This window comes from Pristiophorus japonicus, chromosome 6, assembly GCF_044704955.1.
Source record: "Pristiophorus japonicus isolate sPriJap1 chromosome 6, sPriJap1.hap1, whole genome shotgun sequence".
Taxonomy (NCBI): domain Eukaryota; kingdom Metazoa; phylum Chordata; class Chondrichthyes; family Pristiophoridae; genus Pristiophorus; species Pristiophorus japonicus.
This window is the reverse complement of record NC_091982.1, coordinates 197,441,648-197,451,502: the sequence shown is the minus strand read 5'-3', so window position 1 is coordinate 197,451,502 and position 9,855 is coordinate 197,441,648. Positions and strand designations below refer to the sequence as shown.

The window sequence follows — 9,855 nt, the reverse complement described above, 5'->3', positions numbered from 1 at the left end:
TAAGTGCAACATTCAGATCCTATCAGGGCACACGTTCCCCCTTTCTCAGCTAACAGGTAATCGAGGGCCATTCGGTTTTGTAATGCTACGGTCCTTATTGCTACCATTTCAGCTGTGATGCCCTCCAGAGCTTCAGCAGTATTGTTAGTTATCTGTTCTAATATTGTCTCTAGGTTCTGTACTTCATCCATGAGACGTCTTATCCCGATTGAGAACATCATGACCCCAAAGAACTTGTCGGCGGGGGTGATGGTTCGCTTGTATCGGCTGGAGGCATGTGCTTCTGCCAGGGTACGTACTTGCCGCACAAATGGCACCACATATCCCAGATAGCAGGACCCTATCCATCACCTAGGCAACCAAGGATATGCCTTATGACCGCACACGAAATACGCGCCGTTAAAAGCTGCTTTCTGATATATTGCTTCCGGGTCCCAGGACTGGGCCCACAAACTTCCACCTGTTTTATCCGGAAGGTGAGAGAGGATGGTGACTCGTGCACCTGTGATGATGTTGAGATTGTGTGGGCAATTGCTGTACCCTATGATATGTCCCTTGTTACTGGTGTCATTTTGGGTTAGACATACGTCCCCGGTTGGCCTCCCCATCCCTGAGGTATTGGTCAGGGCTATGAATGCGGGTTCTTTTTCACGGTTGTAGGTTGGTTGGTACCATCCCTGGAACGTCTGACTAATGGGGTCTCCAGCACTCTCCCACTTGGTGACCTCCCCTTGGTTGTTCATGTGGTAACTGTATGATACTCCTCCTGATCTTCGTGATCCCTCTTTTGACCCGCCTTTCATCTCTTGTATTCGCATTGGCCCCCCTCCTCTCATGATAGTCTGGCTCTGAATCCATCTGACAGTCTCAGTTAGGGTCAGTGGAACAGGGCGCAAAGGAATTCCCCCTTTGGAATGTATAGGGATATGGGAACACACCCAGCATCTAGAAAAGTGCCCATTTTGCGCATAAACATAAGACATATACAAAAAGGTGCTTACATTGAGCTCTCGCCTCTGTCTCCCTTCCCATGCGCCGAAACTGTCATATATCAACACTATTATACAGACTGTTGCAAACAGACATGGTTTCATCTTACAGCTCAAAATTCAATAGTCTAATTTTTGCTGATTAATAGAGTTCAGTTTCCTCGTCTCTCTTCTCAGGTCACTGTGGTGTAGCTGGCTATTTCGACGGCCATGTTCAGCTATGGAGAAGAGGAAATCTTGAGGTTTTTAGCCAAGATACAGGCTCAGGTGAGGGCGAATAGTTCAGCTTGTTGAGCGGAATAGGCAGTCTCAAAGGCGGCAGATTCCAGGACCTGATTCTCCTGGTCTATGGCGTATCCCGAATTTCGTCTGCCTTCTAGATCAATGGAAGAGCTTCCGTCAACATACATAATACAGTCAGGGTCCTCCATTGGTACATCAACTAAATCCTCCCTGACCGAGTTAGCTTCTTGAATTAAAGATAAACAGTCATGACTCGGTTCTTCCTCATCTTGGGGTGGCTTGGTCAGAAAACAGGCCGGATTAATGGCAGTACAGTGCCGAAAGGTCAGCCTTGGATTACTTAGTAGGTAGATCTCATATCTACTTTGCCTGGCCATGGTAAGATGTTGAGTCTGCAGTTGACCCAAGAGGGCAGCTACGGAGTGAGAGGTATATACAACAATATCCTGCTGGAGGGTAAGGTTGGCGGCAGATTGAAAGCTATTGTAGATGGCAGTTAATATTTGAGTACATACGGGGTGTCCCAAGGCAACAGGGTCTATTTTAGAAGAGTAGTAGGCAACAGGCCTATGCTTATCCCCATGTTTCTGAGTTAAGACAGCGGTAGCACAATCTTTCAAGATCGTACAATACAGTTGAAAGGGCCGGTCATAGAGGGGCCGGCCCAAAGCCGGAGTTTGCAGTAGGGCTGTTTTTAGTTCCTTAAAGGCTTGGACGTCTGTGGTTTCTATTTCAAAGCTGCCTTCCTTGGTAGTGTATGGTGTGAGTTGCTTGGTCATCAGGGCAGCATTAGGGATCCAGGATCTACAGTAATTTATCATACCCAGCCACTGCCGCATTTGTCTAGCCGTGCTAGGGACTGGAAACTGGCAGATGGGTTCGATTCGACTAGCCTCCAAGGCTCGGTGGGTGCCTGATAAAATTATCCCAAAAAATTTGACTTGAGACTGGCCAATTTTGACTTTTGACGGGGAAACTATGTATCCCAGGGAGGACAAGTAATTCAGTAACTGATTAGCATCCTCCTGATTACTTGGTTCACCTGCGCTGGCTACCAGTAAATCGTCCACATACTGAATTAAAGTGGATCCCTTAGTTAGCGTGAGGGATTGTAACTGTTTCTGCAGGCACCTTGAGAATAAGGTCGGGGAGTGGATGAACCCTTGGGGAAGTCTAGTCCAGGTATATTGCTGTCCCTGGTAAGTGAAGGCGAACAGGTACTGACTCGCCTGGGCTAGCGGCAAAGTGAAGAAGGCATGTTGAAGGTCTATTATAGCGAAGATCTTGGCGTTTGCTGGGATTATTGACAGTATCTGTGCTGGGTTGGGAACCAGAGCGTGCAGGGGCTGGACGATAGCATTGATAGCTCGAAGGTCTTGAACTAAACGGTATTCGTTTGGTCTGCCTGGCTTAGGGACTGCCAGTACAGGAGTATTACACGGGGACTGGCATTGGACCAAAATCCCCTGTTCTACTAGTCCCTTAATTAGTCGGTGGATACTCGGTATTGCCTGTGACTTCAGTGGGTACTGTCGGATAGAGGGCCAATCCACATTGCCCTGCACTGAGATCTCAATCGGATCAATGGGAGTATAACCCACTTGGGAGGGGTCCTCTGCCCACACATGAGGATCCACATAGCCAGGTATGTCAGAGCCAGTATGATGCTGCAGAGTCGTTAAGACCTTCTCGGGGTCCCCGTGGAATTGGACTGTTTGGCCATGTTTTACAATTTGCACATCCCGGCTGGTAGGGTCAGCCTCATCTATAGCCTGGTGCACCATAACTCCCAAATCTTTAGCGTGGTGAGGAGCTAATACTTCACGAGTAATATGTGGTGCCACCGTTGGGGGCTGTCTCCACAGATTCTTATCCATTTCCACAAAATCTGCCTTCCCTTCCGGTCCTGTCACTCTAGCCCTTAATAGAATTTCCTTCACTTCCCCTTCGTGATCCTGATAAAAGTTCTGCAGGTCCTGATTCTTTCCACTGGGATCGTATGCTAGGGTCACATGATAGGGTGCCTGCGGCAGGTCCAGAGACCACCACTGAGGGGTTCTAGTGCTATTATACTGCCGCTTAAGGGTTCCTTGTTTTACAATAATCCCATCATCTCCACACTCCAAATGCAACTGGAATTTGCAGAGGAGGTCTCTGGCCATCAAGTTACAGTCCAGATTGATAGTGATAACAAATCGATGTTCCACCGATTCTTCCTGGTAACCCACTTTAACCGGTTCTGACACCGGGAATGTAGAGACTTGTCCCAGGAATCCTGACAGTCCCTGTGTTTCAGTGGAGGCAGGGAGTTTAAGCTTTGATTGTACAGAAGACATGAAGGCTCCCGTATCTATCAAGAAGGGTTGCCACTCATTCAGAACTTTTAACAATATCATCAGTTTGTCGTCCGGGGAGGGTCCCTGTACAATCAAGCTACGTAGTCAATATGAATAATTGGGGGACGATTGGCCAAAGGGGTTGTTCTGGGAGAAGTTAGTGTAAGATCCTCGTCCTCTCCCCCCTTGCCCCCCTCCTCTTCCTTTTTCGTGCTGACGGTAGGGACAATTTCTATTCCAATGTCCTTCTTGCCCACAATTAAAGCATTCATTTCCTCTTACCCAACCCCGACCTCTTCCCATACCAGGCCGGGGACAATAGGGCGGTCCGTAATTAGCAGGGCCCGGGCCGTTTGGGTGTTTAGTATAACCGTATCCTTGCTTATCCACCCAACCCTGCACGCAACACTGCGGTTCCATCTGGTATCCCCTTGGTTCGGGTTTTGGTCCTTCCACCCGAGGCATCTCTTCCTTTTTAGTCACGTATTCAGTCTTGACCCGGGTTGGGGGCGCACCTCCCCCCTCTCCTTTCTTTTCCTGTCAATAATATTTAACCGCCCTTTCCATCTGGGCTTTACTGTTATCTGCCCAATTCATATTATTTGTCCGGATAGCGTGAGCAATCGAATAGGGCAGGCACTGAAGTAGGATAGCACAGAATTGAGGAGAATCCTCTCCTTCCCTGAAGGCATTATCTCCTAATTGACTCCCGTATATTTCAATAAATCTTTCCATGAATTCATCAGCAGTTTCTTCTCGTTTGGGTTTAGTTTCTAATACTGCGGCCATACTGATGGGCTTCTGAAGGGTCGAGGTGAGAGCATTAAAGATAGCGTTTAGGCGATCCTGGACATCGTTAGGGTGTGCAACCACCAATGCATCATGAGTAGCACGTCCTAGGTGAGTTAGAAATCGGGTATGCTCAGTTGGGCTCAGGGTTTGCTTTACCAAGGCCCACAGGTCCCTTGATTCTGCATTATAAACTGAAATAGTAGTTCGAAGACGATCTATAAATTTGATAGGTTCTTTTTTTCGATCTGGTATGCTGGCCATAAGGGCCATAATTTTGTTCGGTTTCCAGGGCACATAGACATCTATGGTGGGGTGGTTTGCAGCTTGTTGTGCATCAGGGTTTGGCATTGGTCGGACTGGGAATTGGTGTCGGGGCTTTGGGATCTTGGAAGGCATTTCTAGGTCGGAAGATGTTTCAGAGCTGTCTGACTGCTCGACACCTCCGCGTCTCGATCGGCGGGAGCGTTTGCTATGCTTTTCACAACTGGGACTGGTAGTTTGACTAGAAGATTTACGGGACTGTCTGTGATGTCGAGATATAGTTCTGCCCTTCCGAGTGTGAGATCTGGTCCTCTCAGCTATATTGCCTGTGAACTGGGGATCCGAATCGCTATCAGAGGATGAGGAGTCAGTTTGGGCTTGTTGCTTCGTTGGTGTGGGGTTACATTTATCTTTAACTCCTTTCGCCGGAGTGTAATGTGGAGGGGGATGGGAAGAGGACTGGAGCAAGGGGCTAGGGGCTGCGGGAGGCGCCGTTGGGCGCCGAGTCAGTGACCATTCATCAATTTCATCATCAGCCTCGGTCAACGCAAAGCCAGCCATTTGACTACGTAGTCGGTCAATACCTTTCTCAGAGGTTCCAGCGGATCTCTTAGTACGTTTTTCGTGCGCGCATTCTTTTTTTAAGACGTCTACGGTTTTAACATGTCCTCCCTCTGTCAATGAGAGTCCTAATTTAGTGGCGTTTATTTGCCAACTTGACAGAAGTGATGCATCTTTTAATTTTTGACAATAGTGTCGTTATGTTGCAATTAAATTATTGTCCCTTTTCCCTCGCCCCCTTCTCCAAATCAATCCCTGTGCCTTTTTTGCTACCTCCACGCTTCTAGTGCCACCTAGGGGCCATTGGTCATCTCCTAATAATTTGTTCAGGGCTCCTGATAATTTTCTAAATTGTTCAGCTCTTTCAGGGAATTCCTCACATAACTTTTGTAGCGGACTACCTGCATCCGTGGTTTTATCTAACTGATTACCCATTTTCGCGTCGCCCCTTATATCTTAACTGTTTCTAATTAGTCCAGATGTCCCCACGTCGCCCCGTGGTGGTTATGGTTAACTTATCCAGAGCCTAGGCGGACCAAGTGATATACAAGGTCGACGCCACACCTGACTTGGATGCTTATAGTCTCCAGATTTCCCTATCCTTTCATGTTACCGCGCAGTTTAAATCCAATCAGTGCCTAGACGGGCCAAGTGATATACAAGGTCGACGTCACACCTGACTTGGACACTTATTTCCTAAGTTTAGAAGGTATTCGCCAGATTGACCTGGATCTCGTTCAGACACTACCTGAGAACCAGCGAGTGGCTAAACTTTCCTCAGACTTTTGAAACCGGGGGAAACTGGAGCAGTATTGAAAGTATACTTACTCCAGTGGTCACTTTCCCCTCGTCTCGTCCAAGGTTAGTCTGGCTCTTAATTCGCAAGTTTTCGGCAGTCGTCCGTTGAGATCCCACTTCTGACACCAAATGTTGATTTCTGGATTCTTTTCCCTCAATCTGTTTCATCGAATACACTGAGGCGAACACCAAAGGAGCTTATAACCAAGCAGTCTTTAATATTATGTCTCACCGGCCGAGACTTATCAGACAGAAGGAATACTCTCTTGATAGAGTGTACCCACTTCCTACGGACAAATGAAGTTACATTGTAAAGGCACAACGGTTATACATTTTCGGTACAAGATAACAAGATACAATTTAGAGTGACATCCTAGTTCAGCCTATCTCTTTTGATCCCTCCTTCCCTTTGTCCACTCATAAGCCGACTTCAGTATGGTCTGTTTTTCCCAAAGAACTTTCTCACACTTTACTCAAAGAACTTTCTCACACTTTGCTCAAAGTACTTTCTCAGGCATTGCTTCTAAATGTTACAATTTTACTGGCGTGATTAGTAACTTAGACCTTGCAAATCTGTTAATTGTGCTGATGTTGTAATATTTGCAGACTGACATTCTTTTAGTTATTCTCCCATGATTTCTTTGCTCAATTTCACTTTCTTTATACATTTTCCCACATTCTCAACTTCAATGTCTCTATACATTTTCAAACATTCATATTCTATACATTTTCAAACATTCACACCATGACCACCCTTCGTTAGGTCGGAATACTTCTCCGTAATATTATCCAGAAGGGCAGGTAACTCCATCTTGTCGAAGGCGGGCGCCCTCAACCTCCCGTCCTTCATGATGTCCCTGCGCTTTGACTTTTTTTTGAGCATTTCCATTATATTTATATTGTTACGATTTTTGATTTGTAAAATATGTCTTATTATTGGTGATAATATAATTATTATTTGTTATGAATATCTTTTAACTCTACAATCTGTTATTAAACCAACTGACCCTCAACTAGCTTGCTGCTCCTTCTCACTCTCTCTCCCTCGACTTCAACTCACTGCACATGCGTGGATGACCTCTGACCCCCGAAATCGGGAGTAAAAAGCTTCTCTGAAAAAAAAGAGATTAAAACAATTGCGCATGCGCAGTTCAGTGGCACACTGTCCATCGACAAAAAATGCGATCTGGATCAATGTTACCTGCCGCCCGCTGCACACCACTCGCATACCGGCAAAAAAAAATCAACCAAAATTGCGCTCTTCGGTCTCGGCAGTATGCCGGCGGTTTGAAACGACGCACCACCGGCATACCGCCGAGAAATGGGCGGACCTTATGTAGTGACCAATTTCGGGCCGAATGTGTATTCCCTTGCCTTGTTAGCCCTCCTCAAATGCATAGTTCACACCTCCGGATTGAATTCCATTTGCCAGTGTTCTGCCCACCTGACCAGTTAATTGATATCTCCTGCAGTCTACAGCTTTCTTAATTGTCAGCCACACAGCTAATTTTTATATCATCTGCAAACTTCTTAATCATACTCCCTACATTCAAGTCTAAATCATTGATATATACCACAAAAAGCAAGGGACCTAGTATTGAGCCCTGAAGAACCCCACTGCAAACAGCCTTCCAGTCACAAAAACACGTATCAACCATTACGCTTTGCGTCCTGCCTCTCAGCCAATTTTGGATATAACTTCCCACTTTGCCTTGGATCCCATGGGCTTTTACTTTCGTGACCCGTCTGCCATGTGGGACCTTATCAAAAGCTTCGCTAAAATGCATATACACTACATCTAACGCACTACTTGCATCGACCCTCCTTGTTACCTCCTCAAAAAATTCAATCAAATCAAGTTAGTCAGACATGACCTTCCTTTAACAAATCCATGCTGACTGTCTTTGATTAATCCATGTCTTTCTAAATGAAGATTTATCCTGTCCCTCAGAATTGTTTCCAATCGTTTTCCCACCACCGAGGTCAGGCTGACTGGCCTGTAATTACTCGGTCTATCCCTTTCTCCCTTTTTAAACAAGGGTACAACGCTATCAGTTTTCTAGTCCTCCAGCACCACACCTGTAGCCAGAGAACATTGGAAAATGATGGTCAGAGTCTCTGCTATTGCCTCTTTTGCTTCTAACAGCCTGGGATACATTTCATCCGGGCCTGGAGATTTATCTACTTTCAAAGCTGCTAAACCCATTGATACTTCCTCTCTCACTATGTTTCACTTGAGTCGGGAACACTGGCACTTACCATTGCAGCATTCTTCCATTCTGCCCCCAAATTTTCTTGGGCCCATCACTTTCGTGAGGTCTGTGTATGTAGGTTAGAGCGAACCAGCTGCGGATTCTGTGAAAGGAACAGCTTTGTGGAATGGGAACTCTACCTAGCATCCATAGTGACAGAAACCGCTCTATCTCTGGTGTTGAATGGTTGCATGTCTCTGTCCCAGGGATAGAGCAGTTTTTCTGCCACTATGGATGCTGGGTAAAGAACTCACCATTCGACAAAAGCAAAAAGCCATTTCACAAAATTTTCTGCCACTTCTCGACCAGCCTCCCGAATTAAGGAAAGCATGCGCGAATGTTGAGAGAGGCTGTCCTTTCCGACCCTAGTGCTGCGTCCATACACTCAACAGCTGCTGGCAGTTCTTCTCCTGACTCTGCCATTGTCTTTTTTTCCCACAGCTTCTGTAGCTGGATCTGCTTCTTTGAGGAGTTTGGGTTTTAGGGTGTGAAAGTGGATAGCTGTCCCAAGTCTCTCTGCTGCTCTATAGAGTGATGGGCAAGCCTGTGAGTCCCAGCTATCGGTCAGTCTTCCTGCAGAATCACTGCTCACCAGAAAACTGCTGTTTCACTATTACACATAATGTTATCTGTTCTCCCTCCCAAATGTTCTCAATCTGCCTTTGGAAGCTTAAATATACCAGCACAACCTGTCATCACATTTTCCCCTCGCAAGTGACCTCTGGTTCTCAGATTTTCGACAGCACCTCGCAAACCAACGACCTCCACTGCCCAGCAGGACAAAGGCAGCAGGTGCATGGGAACTCCATTCCCTCCAAGTCACACATCATCGTGACTTGGATATATATCACTGTTCCTTTATCGTCGCTGGGTCAAAATCCTGGATTCCCTACTTAACAGCACTGTGGAAGCACCGTCACCACACAAACTGCAGCGGTTCAAGAAGAACCACTTTCTCAAGGGCAATTGGGGATGGGCAATAAAGGCCAGCCTTGCCAGTGGTGCCACATCCCAATTATTTTTTTTTAAACTTCTCGTGTGACAGCTACTGGCACAAAACCACAAACAAAGACATTCGATTACAGGGGACTCGACCTTTATTCGGTAAATGTCGTAACATTGTCAAACTGAGAATGTGTCGCATGGTCAGATGTCACACGTTGTCTGAGAGTTCGTTGGGAACAGGTTCCACTGCACAGGTACTGTACTTGGCATATCAGTTTTGTTATATTTGCTGTCAAAGTTAAGTTCTTAGCATTGTTGCAGCTGATTAGGTGCTGATAATCTCAGCTGGTACTTCAATATTGTTGGGAACATTTTTACAGTTCTGTAATTAGAATGGAAAAAGATTAAATTTACAAATTAAATAAGCTCACATTAAAATGAGATAAGGTATGAAGACAGCAAATAAAAGTTTTTTTAAGCTTTTTGACCATTGTTTCTCCCTTTTGAGAATTCTCTAAATTGTTTTGGCTTCACTTTCTTGAAACCTTTTCTCTTTCATAAATATTTGATGTGCTCAGCTTCTAAGAGCTTGATGATGCAATCTTAACTTAATGCATTATAATTATGTACTAATTAAAGGTTACAAGTGGAAGGATATTAACCAAGTAAATAGTTACA

The 9,855-nt window shown here is 45.7% G+C and overlaps 1 protein-coding gene across 1 annotated transcript in view; it reads left to right on the top strand.

Moving 5' to 3' along the window:
- Positions 1-1,203: 1,203 nt before the first annotated feature.
- The window catches only part of plch1 (phospholipase C, eta 1), a 201,750-nt gene continuing 193,098 nt past the window's right edge, over positions 1,204-9,855 (top strand). Inside the window, exon 1 of the mRNA XM_070883536.1 lies at positions 1,204-1,256. The gene's annotated coding sequence lies outside the window, so the exon portion shown is untranslated. The remainder of the gene's footprint in view (positions 1,257-9,855) is intronic.